This window comes from Pristiophorus japonicus, unplaced genomic scaffold, assembly GCF_044704955.1.
Source record: "Pristiophorus japonicus isolate sPriJap1 unplaced genomic scaffold, sPriJap1.hap1 HAP1_SCAFFOLD_834, whole genome shotgun sequence".
NCBI lineage: Eukaryota > Metazoa > Chordata > Chondrichthyes > Pristiophoridae > Pristiophorus > Pristiophorus japonicus.
Genome location: NW_027254756.1, coordinates 79,892 through 102,679, shown reverse-complemented (window position 1 = coordinate 102,679; position 22,788 = coordinate 79,892). Strand labels below are relative to the sequence as shown.

The following is a 22,788-nucleotide window of genomic DNA, read 5'->3' as shown; positions in this document are numbered from 1 at the left end:
TCTGTGTTTTAGCCATGCTATGTTAATATGTTTAAAATCTACAAGCGTTTCAGTTAGACAAATCTTTAAAAGTAGGAGGACAAGTTGATAAAGTGGTTAAACAGCACATGGTCCTAGGTTTTATAAATAGGGGTGTGGAGTACAAAAGGGCAGAGGGCATGTAAAGCTGCACAAATCATTGGTTAGGCTGCAGTTCGAATATTGTCAGGTTTTGGGGATCTTACACCAGGAAGGATGTCGAGGCCATGGAGATGGTGCAGAGAGATTCACTGAGATGATACCAGGGAAGAGAGGCTTTAGTTATCAGGGGACATTGGACAAACTGGGGCTCTTTTCATTAGAACAAAGGGTAATTGGAGATCGGAGGGAGGCGTTCAAAGTTTGATCAGGTAAATGAGGAAAAACTATTTCCACCAGTCGATGAGTCAGTAACTCGAGGGCATCAAATTCAAATCATCACCAAAAGGCTCAGACCCAGGGAGGAACTATCAAGCACACTGTACAACAATGTTCGGGAAACTCACTGTCCCTCCGGATCTGTGTCCAGGGGAGGAACTGATGGGTTTCTCTTATCTTTGGTTTAATTTTTTTCTCATCGAGGTGATGGATGTCACTGCCATGGAATAGTGTATTCTGAGCACCAAGTTTCTGCCTGAAACATTTTCCAGTCAGGTACAGCACGGGTTAGATAGAGAGTAAAGCTCCCTCTACACTGTCCCATCAAACACTCCCAGGGCAGGTACAGCACGGGGTTAGATACAGAGTAAAGCTCCCTCTACACTGTCCCATCAAACACTCCCAGGGCAGGTACAGCACAGGATTGCTGCACTGTCAGTGTTGCCATCTTTCAGATGAGTCATTCAAACGAGGCCCCATCAGCTCTCAACTAATATCACTCAAACAGATTATCCGGCCATTGCTGTTCATGGCAGCTTGCTGTGTGCAAATCATCTGCTGCATTTCCTATACTACAACAGTGAATGCACTTCAAATGTACTTTGGAGTTGTTAGCGCGAATGTACCTTCCAAGAATCACTCGTCACTCAGGGTCGGTCCATATATCAAAACGGTTTATTACGCCGGCGGGGAGATGAAGCAACTGGTGGGTCCAGGTACCTCTCTCCGCCGAACAAAGGGTTTCATGGATTTTTATATGTTTTACAACAGTTACATCAGCCCATTTTGGCCGGACACTATCCAATCATATTGATTATAGATTGCATATAGATTCAAGTCGACCAATAGAAGTGATCTCTAAACATTAGGTGACTGCGTGATTGCCTCATGTGTTGCTAAGGGTAATAGACCAATAGAAGTAGTCTCTAACCATTATGTGACTGCGTGATTGTCTCATGTGTTGCTCAGGGTAACAGACCAATAGATGTGGTCTCTAACCATTATGTGATTGCGTGATTGTCTCATGTGTTACTAAGGGTTATTCATGGTCTTGTGACATGGTCTGGGCCCCCCCCCCCCTTATCTTACTGTCCTTGGGTGCTGTCTTTGGGCAGTCTCCTTATCTTAGTCCTGTTATAGAGTCGTATTGTTCTAACATGGACCTGGACGTCTCGTCTGTGGCCTATTAGCCCGTTGATTAGGGACATCTGCAGAGCTCATGTGTATCCCTGTGTGAGAAAACAGCTGTTATCAGTAACTAAGAATGCAGCCTCTTTCTGCTGGCTGAAATCCCTTGGGGCTTTACTAAACCACAAGTAGCCATCTTTATACATTTTACACATGCATTTAATACTACAATTACATCTTTCGTTCTAACATCTATGCTACAAGTGCCATTGCCCGAGGGGAAAATCTTTCTCTATAACAGTGTTGTTGTACTTCATTGGCTCTAAAGCACTTTGGGACACCCTGAGGTCATGTGAGGTGCTACACAAGGACAGGTCTTTGTTAAATGAAGGAGAAAAGTTCCAAAAAGGAACAGTTGGTAACAGGACAACAATTATTCTCCTCTTATATTGGAGAAATCAAGGAATGGACACACTGTGTGTTGGAACCAAAGCTGATTTATTTGTCAGATATCCAGAAAATTAAACTCCAGCCCAGTTACAGGGGAAATACAGCCCGATTGTCAGAATGAACACGGTTCAGTCCCAATGTGATTCACAGCAGAATACAAACCCTGCAGTCACTTGTGAACTCGCTGGTGTTTCAGCAGGTCGGATGATGTAGTGAATCCCTTCCCGCATTCAGAGCGGGTGAATGTCCTCTCCCCAGTGTGAACTCGCTGGTGTGTCAACAGGGTGGATGAATCACTGAATCCCTTCCCACACACGGAGCAGGTGAACGGCCTCTCACCAGTGTGGATACGTTGGTGCATCATCAAACTATTTCTGCTTTTAAAGCTCTGCTCACAGTCAGAATATTTAAAAGCTTATGGCGTCCCAGGGGCCTGGAACTTTTAAAGCATTTCCCGCAGTCCGAACATTTAAAAGGTCTCTCCCCAGTGTGAACTCACTGGTGTGTCTTCAGGTGGGATGAATTAATGAATCCCTTCCCACAATCAGAGCAGGTGAACGGCCTCTCCCCAGTGTGACTGCGTCAATGAATTTCCAGCTCAGGCGCGTAACTGAATCCCTTCCCACAGTCCCCACATTCCCATGGTTTCTCCATTGTGTGGATGTCCTTGTGTCTCTCCAGGTTGAACGATCAGTTGAAGCCTCGTCCACACACAGAACACGTGTACGGTTTCTCCCCACTGTGAGTGGTGCGATGTTTTTTGAGGCTGTGTAACTGGTTAAAGCTCTTTCCACAGTCAGTGCACTGGAACACTCTCACTCGGGTGTGTGTGTCTCGGTGCTTTTCCAGTCACACTGATGTTTGAAATCTATTCCCACAGACAGAACAGACAAACATTTCTCCTTCCACATTCAAAGGCCGATGATATTCAGGTCCTAATGCATCGAGTGACTCTGTCAGATCTTGACGTGATGTTTGGTTCCAATTCCCCGTCTGTAAATCCTCCCCTTCTAAAACCCTGTAAAAGGAGTTTACAAAACTCACTACTGTAAGGGCAGGATAGAAATTCAGAACAGACAATTCTAGTTTCTATGGAACATTCTTTCCTCTCTTGTTCCCCCAAAGCTGTAAATCCCCATCTCACACACTCTCCCTCCTCCCGGAGCTGAAATCCAAACCCATCGCACCACCTCCATCATTTCTTTCCTCTCGCTGTTTTTTTCCTCCCCTGAAGGTGCTGACTCTGGCTGGGTTCAGTTCGACACTCACTGGTTCCCCTCCCTCCCCTCCCCTGAAGGTGCTGACTCTGGCTGGGTTCACATTGACACTGTATTCTATGGGTATTCTGAACACCGAGTGTGTGCCTGAAACATGTTCTGGTCAGGTACAGAGCAAAGCTCCCTCTACACTGTCCCATCAAACATACCCAGACCAGGTACAGCACAGGTTAGATACAGAGTAAAGCTCCCTCTACACTGTCCCATCAAACAAGTAGAAAGTGAATTTGAAGTCAGAGGAAACAAGCAAGGCAAAAGGGTAAAATAAATTGAAAAGCTCTTTGTCTAAATGCACGTAGCATTCGTAACAAAATAGATGAGTTGACGGCACAAATAGATCTGATAGCCATTACAGAGTCATGGTTGCAAGGTGACCAGGACTGGGAACAAAATATTCAGGGGTATTTGACAATTCGGGAGGACAGACAGAAAGGAAAAGGAGTTCTGGTTGCACTGTTAATAAAGGATGGGATCAGTGCGTTAGTGGCTCAGAGGATCAAGAGGTTGAATCAGTTTGGGTGGTGATAAGGAATAATAAAGGGAAAAAGTCACTGGTGGACGTAGTCTATAGGCCCCTAACAGTAGCTACATGATTGGATGGAGTATAAATCAAGAAATAATGGAGACTTGTAAAAAAGGAACGGCAATAATCATAGGTGATTTTAACCTTCATATGTTTTGGTCTCTGTATTTAAGGAAGGATATACTTGCTTTGGAGGCTGTTCAGAGAAGGTTCACTAGGTTGATTCCAGAGATTAGGGGATTGACTTATGAGGATAGGTTGAGTAGGTTGGGCCTCAACTCATTGGAGTTCAGAAGAATGAGAGGCGATCTTATTGAAACTTATAAGATAATGAGGGGGCTCGACAAGGTGGATGCAGAGAGGATATTTCCATTCATAGGGGCAACTAAAACTAGGGGACATAGACTTAGAATAAGGGGCCGCCCTTTTAAAACTGAGATGAGGAGAAATTTCTTCTCTGAGGGTTGTAAATCCATGGAATTCTCTGCCCCAGAGAGCTGTGGCGGCTAGGTCATTGAATATATTAAAGGCGGAGATAGACAGATTTTTGAGCGATAAGGGAATAAAGGGTTATGGGGAGCGGGCAGGGAAGTGGAGCTGAGTCCATGATCAGATCAGCCATGATATTGAATGGCGGAGCAGACTCAAGGGACCAAATGGCCTACTCCTGCTCCTATTTCTTATGTTCTAAAACACTTCAAGGGCAGGTACAGCACGGGTTAGATACAGAGTAAAGCTCCCTCTACACTGTCCCATCAAACACTAAACCCAGCCCATAATGAGCAGGGCTCAGGGAGGTTGGTTGCTAGGCACTGCAGTGATGTCATAAAGCAGGGCCATTCAGCCCAGCTGGTCCTCTCCTTGTCCCTTTAAAGGTGGAGAGCTGGGACATCCTGTCTCAATACACATCCCCCTGTTCATACTGAGAATCCCCAGGGCAGGCCCAAGGCCCAGAGTGTGGAACACAACCAAGGGGGAAAGAGGAGGAGAGAAGGGGAGGTAAATCAAGGAGTCGGGACTGAGGGCCACCAAGCTTCAGTTTTAGAGCCTGTAGACTTCAGATGGGGAAGAGTGAGTTCAGTAGTTTCAGGATCCAGGGAGAGAGCAAGGCACAAGGCACATTGCACAAATTCTGATTATTTTATCCTTCTCTCCTCCCCTCCCCTGAAGGTGCTGACTCTGGCTGGGTTCAGTTCCACACTCACTGGTTCCCCCTCCCTCTCCTCCCCTGAAGGTGCTGACTCTGGCTGGGTTCAGTTCCACACTCACTGGTTCCCCTCCCTCTCCTCCCCTGAAGGTGCTGACTCTGGCTGGGTTCAGTTCTACAATTACCAGTTTCTCTCCAATATGTGACCCATGTGCCCAATCTCTATGTATGATCCTCGACAGTGAGTGTCGACAGGCTATTCCACTGTCCTCGCCTGAGGCCTCACACGTGCATTTTCCAGCAGGGTCACTGGACCCTCCTCCCAATGGCTCAGTGGGAAAGGTAACGCCCAGTGTGACAGTCATAGGAACAGGAGGGACCCAGGTTTAATCCTGTCCGCATTTCCTCCCCTTCTAATCCCCTGTAAAAGCTGTTTACAAAAGTCATCACTGTAAGTAGGAACATAGGAACAGGAATAGGCCATTCAGCCCCTTGAGCCTGTCCCACCATTCAATCAGATTGTGGCTGATCAGAATTTTAACTCTGTCTACCTGCCTTGGTTCCATCGCCATTAATACACTTGCCTAAGGATAATCTATCAATCTCAGTTTTGGAATTTTCAATTGGCCCCCAGCCTCCGTTTTATGGGGAACAGAGTTCCAGATTTCCACTAGGCTTTAAGAACATAAGAAATAGGAGCAGGAGGAGGTTAAACAGTCCCTCGAGCCTGCTGTGCCATTCAATAAGATCAAGGCTGATCTTCTACCTCAGCTCCACTTTCCCGCACTATCCCCGTATCCCTTGATTTCTTTAGTGTCCAAACATCTATCGATCTCAGCCCTGAATACACTCAACGACTGAGCATCCACAGCTCTTTGGGGCAGAGAATTCCAAAGATTCACAACCCTTTGAGTGAAGACATTTCTCCTCATCTCAGTACTAAATGGCCGTCCGTTATCCTGAGATTGTGACCCCTAGTTCTAGACTCTCCAACCAACAGAAACAGCCAATCAGCATTTGTGTGAGGAAGTGCTTCCTGACATCACCCTGAACGGCCTGGCTCTGATTTTAAGGTTGTGACCCCTTGTTGTGGACTCCTCCACCAGAGGAAATCGTTTCTCTCCATCCACCCTATCAACTCCTTTAATCTTAAACACCTCAATTAGATCACCCTTTAATCTTCTATATTTCTCATAATTTATAACCGTCATCACTTTAAGTACAGGGTCATAGAACCACAGAAGTTTACAGAATTGAATGAAGCCATTCCAGCCCATCGTGTCCATGCCGGCCGACAAAGACCTATCAAGCCATATCCCACTTTTCAGCTCTCGGTCCATGGCCTTGTAGGTCACGGCACTTCAAATGCATATCCAAGTTCGTTTTAAATGCAACGAGGGTTTCTGCCTCTACCACCCTTTCAGGCAGTGGGTTCCAGACCCCCACCACCCTCTAAACCTGCTACCACTTTAAATCTACGCCCCCTGGTTGTTGACTCTCTGCTAAGGGGAATAGGTCCTTCCTATCCACTCCAACTAGACCCCTCATAATTTTATACACCTCAATTAGGTATCCCCTCAGCCTCCTCTTTTCCAAAAAAAACCCCAGCCTATCCAATCTTTCCTCATCGCTAAAATTGTTGAGTCCAGGCAACATCCTCATAAATCTCCTCTGTACCCTCTCCAGTGCAATCACATCTTTCCTGTAATGTGGTGACCAGAACTGCATGCAGTACTCCAGCTGTGGCCTAACTAGTGTTTTATACAGTTCAAGCATAACCTTCCTGCTCTTGTATTCTATGCCTCGGCTAATAAAGGCAAGTATTCCATATGCCTTCTTAACCACCTTATCTACCTGTCCACCTACCTTCAGGGATTTGTGGACCTGCCCTCCAAGGTCCCTTTGTTCCTCTACACTTCTGAGTGTCCTACCATTTAATGTGTATTCCCTTGCCTGTTCGCCCTCCCCAAATGCATTACCTCACACTTCTCCAGATTGAATTCCATTTGCCACTGTTCAGCCCACCTGATCAGTTCATTCATACCTTCCTGCAGCCGACAGCTTTCTTCTTCATTATCAACCACACAGACGATTTTAGTATCATCTGCAAAATTCTTAATCATACCCCCTACATTCAAGTCTAAATTATTGATAATACCACAAAAAGCAAGGGACTTAGTACTGAGCCCTGCGGAACCCCACTGGATACAGCCTCCCGTCACAAAAGCACGCATCAACCATTACCCTTTGCTTCCGGCCTCTGAGCCAATTTTGGATCCAACTTGCCACTTTGCCCTGGATCCCATGGGCTTTTACTTTCATGATCAGTCTGCAATGTGGGACCTTATCAAATGCCTTGCTAAAATCCATATGCACTACAGCAAACGCACTACCCTCATCAACCCTCTGTTACTTCCTCAAAAAATTCAATGAAGTTAGTCAGACCCGATCTTCCCTGAACAAATCCAGGCTGGCTGTTCTTTCTTAATCCGTGTTTTTCTAAATGAAGATATATCCTGTCCCTTAATGCTGGGGTATATAGAGACCCAGCTAAGAGAGCCCTATACAGCCAGCCAGCGCCTCACAGCCAATCTGGCGTGCCTTGAAGACCCTGAGATGCTGAATACCCACAGCGCTTGGTCTGCCCTCCAGGTCTCTATAAACAGTGGCTGTGAGTGACCTTCAACCAGGAAACATCAGGACTGGTTTGATGAAAATGATCAGGAGATCGAAGAACTAATAGATCGCAAGCGCAAAGCATTTCTGAGCCTCAAGCAACAATCCAACTTGGGAGCTGCAAAACAACATTACAGATGACTCAAGGCAGAGGCCCAACAAAAAACCCGGGCCCTAAAGAACAGGTGGTGGATGGAGAAAGCACAGTAGATACAACAACTGACTGATAGTCACGGTATGCGAGGATTCTTCACGGCAGTCAAGGCCACCTACGGTCCAAACTCCCAGGGCCCTACCCCACTCCTGGCCAAGAACGGGGAAACACTCATCAAGGACACCGAGGCTGTCAGGGCCCGATGGAAGGAGCACTTTGAAGATCTCCTCAATCAAGACTCTGCCTTTGACTCGAGTGTTCTCGCCTCCATCCCGCAACATCTCAGTGAAACTCCAACGTCGCACGAGGTAGGCAAAGCCATAAAACAGCTCAAGAACAACAAGGCTACGGGTGCGGATGGAATCCCTGCTGAGGCTCTAAAGTATGGCGGAGAGGCACTGTTGGCGCGGATACATGACCTCATTTCTCTCATCTGGAGGGAGAGCATGCTGGGAGATCAGAGATGCAGTGATTGTCACCATTTTTTTTTTTAAAAAGGGGACGAATCCGACTGCGGCAACTACAGGGGAATCTCCCTGCTATCAGCCACTGGGAAAGTTGTTGCTAGAGTTCTCCTCAATCTACTTCTCCCTGTGGCCGAGGAGCACCTCCCGGAATGACAATGTGGATTTCGTCCCCTACGGGGCACAACGGACATGATCTTTGCAGCGTGACAGCTGGAGGAAAAATGCAGGGAACAGCTCCAGCCCTTATACATGGCCTTTCTCGATCTTACAAAGGCCTTTGACACTGTCAACCATGAGGGTCTATGGAGCATCCTCCTCCGTTTCGGATGCCCCCAAAAGTTTGTCAACATCCTTCGCCTGCTTCACGATGACATGCAGGCCGTGATCCTTCTCAACGGATCCATTACAGACCCAATTCACGTCCGGACCGGGATCAAACAGGGCTGCGTTATCGCTCCAACACTCTTCCTCGTTGCCATGCTCCACCTCACAATCAACAAGCTCCCCGCTGGAGTGGAACTAAACTACAGAACCAGTTGGAAGCTGTTTAACCTATGCCACCTCCAGGCCAGGTCCAAGATCACCCCAACCTCTGTCGTGGAGCTGCTGTATGTGGACGACGCCTGCGTCTGGGCACATTCTGAAGCTGAACTCCAGGATATAGTTAATGTATTCACTGAGGCATATGAAAGCATGGGCCTTACACTTAACATCCGTAAGTCAAAGGTCCTCCACCAGCCTATCCCCGCCACACAGCACTGCCCTCCAATCATCAAGATTCATGGCACGGCCCTCGACAACGTGGACCATTTCCCATATCTCGGGAGCCTTTCATCAACAAAGGCAGACATTGATGCGGAGATTCAACATCACGTCCAGTGCGCCAGTGCAGCCTTTGGCCATCTGAGGAAAAGAGTGTTTGAAGACCAGGCCCTCAAATCTACCACCAAGCTCATTGCCTACAGGGCTGTAGTAATACCCGCCCTCCTGTATGGATCTAAGGCATGGACGATGTATAGAAGGCACCTCAAGTCGCTGGAGCTATATCACCAATGATGTCTCCGCAAGATCCTGCAAATCCCCTGGGAGGACAGGCGCACCAACATCAGTGTCCTCATCCAGGCTAACATCCCCAATATTGAAGCACTGACCACACTCGATCAACTTCGCTGGGCAGGCCACATAGTTCGCATGCCAGATATGAGACTCCCGAAGCAAATGCTTTATGCGGTGCTCCTTCATGGTAAACGAGCCAAAGGTGGGCAGCGGAAACGTTGTAAGGACACCCTCAAAGCCTCCCTGGTAAAGTGTGACATCACCACTTACACCTGGAAGACCCTGGCCGAAGACCGCCCGAGGTGGAGAAAGTGTATCCGGGAGGGCGTTGAGCTCAAAGAGTGAAGAGGTTAGGCGCAGGCAGCGGAAGGAGCGCGCGGCAAACCAGCCCCACCCACCCCTTCCCACGACGAATGTCTGTCCCACCTGTAACAGGATCTGTGGCTCTCGTATCAGACTGTTCAGCCATCAAATAACTCACTTTGGGAATGGAAGCAAGTCTTCCTCGATTCCGAGGGACTGCCTATGAGGATGATTCCTGGTCTATCTTTGTCCTTTTCCATAACTACCCTAAATCCAATTGAATTATGATCACTACCACCAAAATGCTCTCCCGCTGATACCCCTTCCACCTACCCAGCTTCATTCCCTAAAACAAAGTCCAGAACCACCCCCTCTCTTGTTGGACTTGTTACATACTGGCTAAAAAGTTCTCCTGAATGCATTTTAGAAATTCCGCATCCTCTATACCATTCACACTAATTCTATCCCAGTTAATATTAGGGCAGTTGAAATCCCCGCCTATTACTGCCCTATTGTTTTGCACCTGTCAGAAATGTGCCGACATATTTGCTCTTCTGGCTCCCTCTGACTGTTTGGGGGTCGATAGTACATCCCCAGCAGTGTGACTGCCCCTTTTTTGTTCTTCAGTTCTCCCATGTGGCCTCAGTTGATGATCCTTCTGACATATCATCCCTCCTCACAACTGTAATTGTTTCTTTAATCAATACTGCGACCACCCCCTTCCACTTTTATCCCCGTCTCTATCCCATCTGAAAACCCTGTAACCAGGAATGTTGAGCTGCCATACTTGCCCTTTCAGCCATGTCTCAGTAATAGTTATATTATACTCCCTCGTGTCTATCTGTGCTCTCAGCTCATCTGCCTTATTCCCATGACTCCTTGCATTGAAGTATATACCATTAAGCATTGCCAAACTGCCTTGTCGTCTATTTTATAGCCCTTGTTTCCTCTGTATTCCAAATTCACTTTATACTTTTTTGATTTCCAATTTCAGCTTTGCATCTCTCCATTCTGAATCCATTCTCAGGTTCCCATCCTCCTGCCAAATAATTTAAACCCTCCTCAACCAAACTATCAAACCCCACCATGAGGATACTGGTTCCGGCTATGTTGCCAAACACCTTAAATCCGTGTCCTCTGGTTACCGGCCCTTCTGACACTGGAAATTGGTTCTCCTTATTAAGAGGGTTTGTGGACTGGAGGAGGTTAGAGATAGGGAGAGGCGAGGCCTTGCAGGGATTTGAACAAGAGGAGGAGTATTTTAAAGGCTGAAGCCACCAGCCATCTCCCCCAGTGCAGAATGTGACTCATTATTAACAGGAAGGATTTTTGTTTAAGTACTAAAGATGCATAATGAGAGATCAATCTCTGTCCCTTTAACTAACAGTGACATGAGGGAAATGAATGACGTGTAAACACCTGGTCCACTTGGCACTGAAGTGACTGAATCTTGATTTAACTTTTAAAAGATAAATTGTTTAACAGAGGTTTACACAGACTCGCCTGACAGGCCGACTCAGGATCCACCCCTCAAGCCCTGCGATTGGTTGCAGAACATGGGCTCCCTGGGCCCTCCCACCTCTGAGCTCTCTTCCTGTTGGTTCCCAGGGCAATCAATCACCACTCGCCAACATTCTGCTGCCAGTTGAAGTTGAGGGGCTCAGAGGAAGAAATGAAATGAGGCTGTGAATCTGAGTTAAGAAATAAAATTAGAGAAGCATGATTACATTTATAAACAAAACTATTTAAAGTCAAATCAAATGAATTGTTGCAATTAATATATTCCTTTTGGGCCAAGTGGGAAACAAGTGATGTGTGGGCTGTGCAGAGTGTCTGTGCCCGGTTACACAGCATGTCCCTGGCTCTCCGCTCCAAGTGCACGTTTCAGCTCACATCCAACTGACTGGATAAACCTCGCCCGTCTAAACCCCATCACACAAATATCAGCATTTGATGTTTCGTTATGCTAAACCTTTATAAAATACTGGTTCGGCCTCAGCTGGCACATTGTGTTCAATTGTGGGCACCACACTTTCAGAAGGATGTCTACACCTTAGAGAGGGTGCAGAAGAGATTTACGCGAATAGTACCAAAGATAAAGGACCTCAGTTATGTGGAGATACTGGAGAAGCTGCGGTTATTCTCCTTGGAGCAGTAAAGGTTAAGAGGAGATTTGATAGAGTGTTCAAAATCATGAACAGTTTTAATATACTAAATAAGGAGAAACACTTTCCTGTGGCAGAAGGGTCGGTAACCTGAGGACACAGAGTTCAGTGATTGGCAAAAGGAGCAGAGGCGATATGAGGAAACATTGTATAAGCAGCGAGTTGTTGCAATCTGGAACGCATAGTCCATTAGATACTTCCAGGGCAGGTACAGCAAGGGTTGGATACAGAGCTAAGCTCTCTCTACAGTCTCCCATCAGACACTTCCAGGGCAGGTACAGCATGGGATAGATACATCGAAACATACAAATGTAAAAAATAGGTGCAGGAGTAGGCCATTCGGTCCTTCAAGCCTGCACCACCATTCAATAAGATCATGGCTGATCATTCACCTCAGTACCCCTTTCCTGCTTTCTCTCCATACCCCTTGATCCCTTTAGCCGTAAGGGCCATATCTAACTCCCTCTTGAATATATCCAATGAACTGGCATCAACAACTCTCTGCGGTAGGGAATTCCACAGGTTAACAACTCCCAGTGAAGAGGTTTCTCCTCATCTTAGTCCGAAATGGCCTACCCTTTATCCTCAGACTTTGTCCCCTGGTTCTGGACTTCCCCAACATCGGGAACATTCTTCCTGCATCTAACCTGTCCAGTCCCGTCAGAATTTTATATGTTTCTATGAGATCCCCTCTCATCCTTCTAAACTCCAGTGAATAAAGGCCCAGTCGATCCAGTTTCTCCTCATATGTCAGTCCAGCCATCCCGGGAATCAGTCTGGTGAACCTTCGCTGCACTCCCTCAATAGCAATAACATCCTTCCTCAGATTCGCAGACCAAAACTGAAAACAATATTCCAGGTGAGGCATCACCAAGGTCCTGTACAACTGCAGTAAGACCTCCCTGCTCATATTCTCAAAATCCCGAGCTATGAAGACCAACACACCATTTGCCTTCTTCACCACCTGCTGTACCTGTATGCCAACTTTCAATGACTGATGTACCATGACACCCAGGTCTCGTTGCACCTCCCCTTTTCCTAATCTACCACCATTCAGATAATATTCTGCCTTCATGTTTTTGCCCCCAAAGTGGATAACCTCACATTTATCCACATTATACTGCATCTGCCATGCATTTGGCCATTCACCTAACCTGTCCAAGTCACCCCGCAGCCTCTTAGCATCCTCCTCACAGCTCACACCGCCACCCAGTTTAGTGTCATCTGCAAATTTGGAGATATTACACTCAATTCCTTCATCCAAATCATTAATGTATATTGTAAATAGCTGGGGTATTTGTCTGCTGTATGGCTCAGAGACATGGACCATCTACAGTAGACACCTCAAGTCACTGGAGAAATACCACCAACGATGCCTCTGCAAGATCCTACAAATCCCCTAGGAGGACAGGTGCACCAACATTAGTGTCCTCGACCAGGCCAACATCCCCAGCATTGAAGCACTGACCACACTTGATCAGCTCCACTGGGCAGGCCACACTGTCCGCATGCCAGACATGATACTCCCAAAGCAAGCGCTCTACTCGGAATTCCTTCATGGCAAACGAGCCAAAGGTGGGCAGAGGAAACGTTACAGGTACACCCTCAAAGCCTCCCTGATAAAGGCCAACATCCCCACCGACACCTGGGAGTCCCTGGCCAAAGACCACCCTAAGTTGAGGAAGTGCATCCGGGAGGGCGCTGAACGCCTCGAGTCTCATCGCCGAGAGGATGCAGAAATCAAGCGCAGGCAGCGGAAAGAATGTGCAGCAAACGTGTCCCACCCTCCCTTACCCTCAACGACTGTCTGTCCCACCTGTGGCAGGGACTGTGGCTCTCGTATTGGACTGTTCAGCCACCTAAGGACTCATTCTAAGAGCGGAAGCCAGTCGTCCTCGATTCCGAGGGACCGCCTATGATGATGATTAGCATGGATAGAGAATTGGCTAACTAACAGAAAACAGAGAGTCGGGATAAATGGTTCATTCTCGGGTTGGCAATCAGTAACTAGTGGAGTGCTGCAGGGATCAGTGCTGGGACCCCAACTATTTACAATCTATATTAATGACTTGGAAGAAGGGACCGAGCGTAACAGAGCCAAGTTTGCTGACAATACAAAGATGGGAGGAAAAGCAATGTGCGAGGAGGACACAAAAAACCTGCAAAAGGACATAGACAGGCTAAGTGAGTGGGCAAAAATGTGGCAGATGGAGTATAATGTTGGAAAGTGTGAGATTATGCACTTTGGCAGAAAAAAAATCAAAGAGCAAGTTATTATTTAAATGGAGAAAAATTGCACAGTGCTGCAGTACAGTAGTACCTGGGGGTACTTGTGCATGAAACACAAAAGGTTAGTATGCAGGTACAGCAAGTGATCAGGAAGGCCAATGGAATCTTGGCCTTTATTGCAAAGGGGATGGAGTATAAAAGCAGGGAAGTCTTGCTGCAGTTGTACAGGGCATTGGTGAGGCCACACCTGGAATACTGCAGACAGTTTTGGTTTCCATGTTTACGAAAGGATATATTTGCTTTGGAGGCAGTTCAGAGAAGGTTCACTCGGTTGATTCCGGAGATGAGGGGGCTGACTTATGAGAAAAGGTTGAGAAGGTTGGGCCTCTTCTCATTGGAATTCAGAAGAATGAGAGGTGATCTTATCGAAACGTATAAAATTATGAGGGGGGGGGCTTGACAAGGTGGATGCAGAGAGAATGTTTCCACCGATAGGGGAAACTAGAACTAGGGGGCATAATCTTAGAATAAGGGGCCGCTCATTTAAAACTGAGATGAGGAGGAATTTCTTCTCTCAGAGGGTTGTGAATCTGTGTAATTCGCTGCCTCAGAGAGCTGTGGAAGACGGGACATTGAATAAATTTAAGACAGAGATAGACAGTTTATTAACTGATAAGGGAATAAAGGGTTATAGGGAGCGCAGGGAATTGGACCCGAGTCCATGATCGGATCAGCCATGATCGTGTTGGGTGGCGGAGCAGGCTCGAGGGGCTGTATGGCCTGCTGCTGCTTCAGTTTCTTATATTTGTTTGTGCTTATGTTCTACACTCACTAATTAGACACTTCCAGGGCAGGTACAGCACGGGTGAGATAGAGAAAATATCACTCTATAGCTTCCCATCAATCACTCCCAGGGCAGGTACAGCACAGTTTAGATAGAGCAAAGCTTGCTATGCAATTACCATCAAAAACTCACAGGGCAAGTATAGCATCATTTAGATAGAGTAAAGCTCCAAGATACACCATAAAGCTCCCTGTACCCTGGTCCTTCAAAAATGCCCACGGCTGGTACAGCACGGGTTAGATACAGAGTAAAGCTCCCTCTACACTGTACCATCCAAAAACTCCCAGGGATGGGACAGCTCGTGTTAAAATACAAAACAAAGATCCCTCTACATTGTCCAAGCAAGCATTCCCAGGGCAGGTACAGCAAGGGTTAGATATCGAGGAAAGCTCCCTCAACACTGTCCCATCATACACTCCCAGGGCAGGTACAGCAAGGGTAAGATACAGAGTAAAGCTCCATCTGCACTGTTCCTTCAGGGGAGGAGGGGGAGGGGAACCAGTGAGTGTAGACCTGAACCCAGATAGAATTGGTGGTGAAAACTGGGAGTGGAGGAGAAACAGTCTAGAAATGTGTGTTGATTTGGATTTCAGCACAGCAGGAGGGACAATGTGTGGGACAGGGATTTACAGCTTTGGAAGAGCAAGAGTGGAAAGAATGTTCCATGGAAACTAGATGTGTCTATTCTGAATTTCTGTCTTGTACTGACAGTGATGAGTTTTGTTATCTCCTTTTACAGCGTATTAGAAGGGGAGATTTTCAGACAGGAAACACAAACCAAACATCACGTCAAGATCTGACAGAGTCAATCGATTCATCAGGACCAGAATATCATCGGCCTTTGAAAGTGGAAGGAGAAATGTTTGCCTGTTCTGTCTGTGGGAAAAGATATCAAACATCAGTGTGACTTGAAAGGCACCGAGACACACACACACCCTAGTGAGAGTGTTCCAGTGCACTGCCTGTGGAAAGAGCTTTATCCAGTTACACAGCCTCAAAAAACATCACACCATTCACAACTGATCGTCCAACCATGGAGAGTCACAAGGATACCCGTACCATGGAGAAACCATGGAAATGTGGGGACTGTGGGAAGATATTCAGAAAACCGTGAGAGCTGGAAATTCATCGACGCAGTCACACTGGGGAGAGGCCGTTCATCTGCCCCATGTGGGGGAAGGGATTCACTGGGTCATCCCAACTTGTAACTCACCAGAGAGTTCACACTGGGGAGAAACCGTTCACCTGCTCGGAGCGTGGGAAGGGATTCACTCGGTCATCCGACCTGCTGACACACATGCGAGTTCACAAGTGACTGCAGGGGTTGGACTCTGCTGTTATTGCTGCTGTTAATCACATCCCGACTGAATCATGTTCATTCTGACAGTTGGGGTTTGTTTCTGCTGATGTTAATAACCCTATAACTGGGCTGGACTTTAATATTCTGGATATATTGCTGATTGTGTTCTTGGGGCTGCAGTGTCCATTTAAGAAACGCTGTGGGTTATCTTTCCCCTTAATTCAGCAACTCTCAACAGAAAGTTAGTTTGCAATAAAATTATGAACTTTTACTTTAATCCTAAGTTGATCTTTGGTGCAAAATCTACAATAGTACGAAAGTTTCCACTGAAGAACATCTCCAATTAGAAAGAGCTGGCTGACAATTTTTACTGACTTGCACATTACACACAGTGGCCCCTCCATTATCCACAAGAAGGGGAATGGGAATTGGTGGGGAATCAGTGTCCCCAAATGTTGCCCCTCCCATCTGGTGTAGCAATCCCCTCGGTTCGGGAATGGAGACAAGTCCAGACCAAAAGTGTGCGCAGTACTCCAGCTGTGGTCTTACCAACGCCCTGTACAGGTGTAGCAGGGCTTCCCTACTTTTATACTCCATCCCCCTTGCAATAAAGGCCAGCATTCCATTTGCCTTCCTGATTGTTTGCTGTACATGCATGCTAACTTTTTGAGTTTCATGTATAAGAACGCCCAGATCTCTTTGTATTACAGCATTTTGTAATCGTCCTCAATTAAAAAATAATTTTTTTTTAATTTTTCCTACCAAAGGGGATAACCTGACATTTTACCACATTATAGTCCATCTACCAGATTTTTGCCCACTCACTGAGCCTATCCAAATCCCTTTGTAGATTATTCGCGCCCTCCTCACAACTTGCTTTCCACCTATCTTTGTATCAGCAGCAAATTTGGCTGCATTACACCAAGTCCCTTCATCCAAGTCATTAATATAAATTATAAATAGTTGAATCCCCAGCACTGATCCCTGCAGCACACCACTAGTTACAGTTTGCCAACCTGAAAATGACCCATTTATCCTAACTCTCTGTTTTCTGTTACTTAGCCAATCCTCTATCCATGCTAATATATTACCCCCAAGCCCGTGAGCTCTTAGCTTGTGCAGTAACCTTTTGTGTGGCACCTTATCGAATGCTTTCTGGAAATCCAAATATATGACATCAACGGGTTCTCCTTTATCCACTCTGCTCATTACATCCTCAAACAACTCCAGCAACTTTGTCAAACATGATTTCCCTTTCATAAAACCATGCTGACTCTGCTTGACTGCAATATGATTTTCTAAATGTCCTGTTACTACATCCTTAATGATGGACTCCAGTATTTTCCAATGACATGGTAGGCTAACTGGTCTATAGTTTCCTGCTTTCTGTCTCCGTCTCTTAAATAGGAATGTAACATTTGCGGTTTTCCAGTCCGCTGGAGAATTCAGGGAATTTTGGTAGATTACAACCAGTGCATCCACTATCTCTGCAGCCACTTCTTTTCAGACCCGAGGATGCATGTCATCAGGTCCAGGGGACTTGTCCACCTTTAGTCCCATTAGTTTGCTTAGTACTTTATCTCTAGTGATAGTGACTGTTTTAAGTCCCCCCTCCCCGCACAATAGCTCCTTGATTATCAACCATTGAGATGTTTTTAGTGTCCTCTAACGTGAAGACCAATACAAAATATTTGTTCAAAATCTCTGCCATTTCCGTGTTTCCCAATATTAATTTTCCAGTCTCATCCTCTAAAGGACCAATGTTTACTTTAGCTTCTCGGTTCCTTTTTATATATCTGTAGAAGCTCTTACTGATATTTCTTGCTAGTTTACTCTCAACTGCTATCTTCTCTGTCATCACTTTTTTAATCGTCCTTTGCTGGTTTCTAACAATTTCCCAATCCTCTGGCCTCCACAACATTGTATGCCTTTATTTCAATTTGATACCATCCTTTACTTCCTTAGTTAGCCAGGGATGGTTCAGCCTTCTCTAAGCATCTTTATTTCTCACGAATAAATCTTTGCTGAGAGTTATGAAATATCTCCTTAAATGTTTGCCACTGCGTTTCTACAGTCTTACCCTTTAACATACTTTCCCAGTCCACGTGGTGTCAGTGACGCTGGTGTGCCGACAGGGTGGATAAGCGAGTGAATCCCTTCCCACACTCTGAGCAGAACGACCTCTCCCCGGTGTGACTGTACTGATGAGTTTCCAACAGGGATGGGTAATTGAATCCCTTCGCACAGTCCCCACATTTCCACGGTTTCTCCATGGTGCGGGGTGTCCGTGTGTCTCTCCAGGTTGGACGATCAGTTGAAGCCTGGTCCCCACAGAACATGTGTACAGTTTCTCCTCACTGTGAATGGTGCGATGTTTTTTCAGGCTGTGTAACTGGTTAAAGCTCTTTCCACAATAAGTGCACTGGAACAATCTCATTCGGGTGTGTATGTCTCGGTGCTTTTCCAGTCACACTGATGTTTGAAATCTTTTCCCACAGGCAGAACAGGCAAACATTTCTCCTTCCACTTTCAAAGGCCAATGATATTCAGGTCCTGATGAATCGAGTGACTCTGTCAGATCTTGATGTGGTTTGGTTTGAGTTTCCCGTCTGTAAATCCTCCCCTTCTAATACCCTGTAAAAGAGTTCACAAAAGTCATCACTGTAAGTCCAGGGCAGAAAATCAAAACAGACAATTCCAGCTTCCATGGAATATTCTTTCCTCTCTTGTTCCCACAAACATGTGATCCAATCGAATTAAAAGGTGCCAAAATAAGCAACAAAAGCAAAGGGAACCTTCCCAACTAAACCAGAATGTTGTTCCCAGTGTGTATGAGACACTCCGATACCCTGAGGTGCCACCGGTCACGGGAGGCATCAAGGAACCAATGCACACCGCATGTTCCCTCTCCAGGGCCATCCGGGCACCGACAAGACAAAAGACCACAAGAATTAGGCGCAGGAATCGGCCATACGGCCCCTCGGGCCTGCTCCGCCATTCAATATGATCATGGCTGAACTTCAATCTCAGCTCCACTTTCCTGCCTGATCTTCATATCCCTTGATTCCTCCAGAGTCCAACAATCTATCTATCTCAGCCTTGAATATACTAATACCTCAGCACCTACAGCCCTTTGGGGTGGAGAATTCCAAAGATTTACAAACCTCTGAGTGAAGAAATTGCTCCTCATCTCAGTCTTATATGGCCAACCCCCTTATTCTGAGACTGTGGGCCCTATTTCTAGACTCTCCAGTCGGGGGAAACAACCTCTCAGCATCTACCCTGTCAGTCCCTCTCAGAATTTTACATGTTTCAATGAGATCCCCTCTTATTCTTCTAAACTCCGGAGCGTATAGGCCCATACTGCTCAATCCCTCCTCATAGGACAATCCCCCTATCCCGGGAATCAATCTGGTGAACCTTCATTGCATTCTCTCTAAGGCAAGTATATCCTTCCTCAGATAAGGAGACCAAAACTGTGCACAGTACTGCAGGTGTGGTTTCACCAAGGCCTTGTACAATTGTAGCAAGACTTCCTTACTCTTGTACTCCAACCCCCTGGCAATAAAGGCCCACATGCCTTCCTGATTGCTTTCCGTACCTGCATGCCAGCGCTCTGTGTTTCCTGTACGAGGACACCTAAATCTCTCTGAACACTAACATTTATTAGTTTTTCACCATTTAAAAAATATTGTTTTTCTATTCTTCCTACTAAAGTGAACAACCTCACATTTCCCCACATTATACCCCATCTGCCACCTTATTGCCCACTCTCTTGACCTGTCCATATCTCTTTGCAGGCTCTTTGCGTCCTCCTCACAGCGTACTTTCCCACCTGGCTTTGTATCGTCAGCAAACATGGATACATTGTACTTGATCCCTTCATCCAAGTCTTTAATATAGATTGTAAATAGCTGAGGCCAAAGCTAAGACCAAAGCTGACCGATCCTTGCAGTACCCCCACTAGTTACAGCCCGCCAACCGGAACATGTCCCGTGTATCCCGACTCTCTGTCCGTTAACCAATCCTCTATCCGTGCTAATATATTACCCCCAACTCCGTGAGCTCTCAATTAGCATTTTATGTGGCACATCAAATGCGTTTTGGAAATCCTGCAACATTACAGCCACTGGTTCCCCTTCATCCACCCTGCTGCTGACATCCTCAAAAAGCTTAATAAATGTATTAAAGACGCTTTCCCTCCCACAAGACCATGTTGAGAGCAGACTGAGAGCCTGATTTTCTCAGTGCCCTGTTACACTTGTGTAGTAATGGATTGCAGCATTTCCCCCCCAAGGACTGATGTCAGACTAACTGGCCCCGAGTTGCCCGTTTTCTCTCTCCCTCCTTCCCTGACCGTGGAGGAGAGGCAGGCAGCCAGAGTGAGCCAGCCCCTGGGCCTGTCACCGCGGGGGGGGCGGGGGGGACAAACCCGGGCTCAGCCTGTGGGCTGTGATTGGGGCCTGAGGCCTACAGCGGGTGTGGGTGAAGCTCCCCGGCCCACCCGCGGGTCCACACCCTCCGCCGCCCCCACAATCTCCTCCCGCCTCCCCGAAGGGTCTGACCCACTCGAGCTCGGGGCAAACGCCGGAGCCGCAGGTTGTTGTTGGGGCCTTAAGGCCTACCCCGGGTGTTTAGAAAGCCTCCCCGCCGGTTCCGGGGCTCCCCTGCGCCTCCTCCTCCCGGCTCCGGAACCTTCTCTCCGCCTCCGGCCGTTGAGCGGCGCGCGCACTCGAACGGCACGTGACCAGGGCCCACGGCCTGATTGACAGGTACTTCCGACCAATGGGGAGTGAGACCGCGGGAACAGTGGGCGGGCGGCCGGGGGTGACGCGCGCTGGAACGTGTTGACGTAATGAAAAGTGCAGACGACATGATATCAATGCAACTTGGTTCTCCTGAGTGAGGGAGGCTGGGGGTCAAGGTTGATTTGATTCTGTGCTGACCCTTGACCTCCCTTGCTCCCCACTGCAGACCAGGAGAGGTTGCACATTCCAGCTGCTCACTGTGGGGGTTATCAGCGGATCCCAGCCTGGGCTGCAGTTGGGGAGACTGCAGTTAACCTCAGTGCCCGGGGCTCCTGCTACTGATCACTGTCCACTCACCCCAGCAGCAAAGGCCAAATCTGCAAAGGGGGCGTTGTTTTGGACTGTGATGCCCACAAGGTTGAATAGGCTGCCAACAATCACTGCATACCCTCACACATTGGCCCTTTGGACGGGCACCAGAAGGCAACCAGTGATTGTGGAACTCCTCACTGTAGAGGAATAGGAGGATATGTTGATCGGGTGGGAGGAGGGTCGTATGGCGTTTAAACCCCGACATGGACCAGTTGGGCCGAATGGCCTGTTTCTGTGCTGTGTTCTATGAAATACCATGAAAGGTCACATCAAGAGAATCAGCAAAAACAAAAACTTGATTTATATAACACCTTTAATGTGTAAAACGTCCCAAGGAATTTCACAGAGTATTATAAGACAAAAACTTGACACCAAGCCACATAAGCAGATATCAGGACAGGTGACCAAAAGCTTGGTCAAAGATATAGGTTTTCAGGAGCAGATTAAAGGAGGAATGAGAGGTGGAGAGGTTTTAGAGATTGGGGTCGAGGCAACAGAAGGTTGAGTGATTACCATCAGGGATGCTCAAAAAGGCAGAATTAGAGGAGAGCAGATATCTCAGCGGTTGTGGGGCTGGGGGAGATTACAGAGATAGGGAGGGGCGAGGCCATGGAGGGATCTGAAAACAAGCATGAACATTTTGAAATCGAGGCGTTGCTTAACCTGGAAGAATGTAGGTCAACGATGCTTCCCCAGCATTCTAGGCACACTCGCCTTCCCTCGTTCACCTGGACCTTGCTGGCTGCGATATTTCATCCTGTGACCTCGCTTCCACTTGCTTCTGCAAGAAAAAAACAAAAGGAAAAATAGCACCGCTCTGTGAGAGGTCTTCCCTCCACAGCTCAAACTTAGGTTATATGGATTAAATTTCCCTTCCCGAATGCTTGAGCAGCAACTCCTATCTATTTAGATAGTCAATTTTATTTTCACACAAACCTATGTCCAGCCTTTGTGATTGAACAATACAAAAGGTATCTGCAATGTGTTTGCTGCAAGTTCTTTATCTTCCCTCTCGAGCAATCTGTCGTGGAAGATAACACATGATCCCAAATCATTCATTCCAGGCATTTTTTTCAAAAAGTCTTACATTCAATTTTGTCACCATGCTGTGGTATTCAAGATCCATTACTGCAGATAAGAAGTTGAACATAACTGGAGTTCTTTTTGTTCTTTTGGTCGTTTACACCTAGAAGTTATTTCCATATTAAAGGACCCTCTCGGTACCTTTGCACCATCATCATCATCATCATCATAGACAGTCCCTCAAAATGAGGATGACTTGCTTCCATGCCGAAAAGAGATGAGTTTACAGGTTTTTCAATGAAGGATCTAATATTCCGGATCCCGAACTACAACCTGAAGGGTGGAAGATGCCTGTGCATGGAGTTTTTTTTAACACCAGCCACCCCGACCCTCCAACTGCGCGCCCCAACCCCTCCTCCACCCCTCACCCCAAACCCCTCACACCAACCCCTCCTTCACCCCCTCATCCCAATCCCTCCTTCACCCCCTCACCCCAACCCCCCTCACTCCAAACCCTCCTTCACCCCCTC

General features: G+C 47.0%; 1 long non-coding RNA gene across 4 annotated transcripts; it reads right to left on the bottom strand.

The window, feature by feature from the left end:
* Positions 1-1,052: 1,052 nt before the first annotated feature.
* Positions 1,053-20,830, bottom strand: LOC139257415 (uncharacterized). Of its 4 annotated transcripts, none has more exons than XR_011592295.1 (4): positions 20,741-20,830; positions 18,196-18,749; positions 11,081-11,268; positions 1,053-2,992 (listed from the first exon to the last, which is right to left on the bottom strand). It is a non-coding gene; the product is annotated as an uncharacterized lncRNA (long non-coding RNA). The 4 variants fall into 4 exon arrangements; XR_011592294.1 differs by lacking the exon at positions 20,741-20,830 and adding an exon at positions 19,717-20,540; XR_011592297.1 differs by lacking the exon at positions 20,741-20,830 and adding an exon at positions 19,717-20,540 and having other exon boundaries at positions 1,053-1,625.
* Between the last annotated feature and the right edge of the window lie 1,958 nt (positions 20,831-22,788).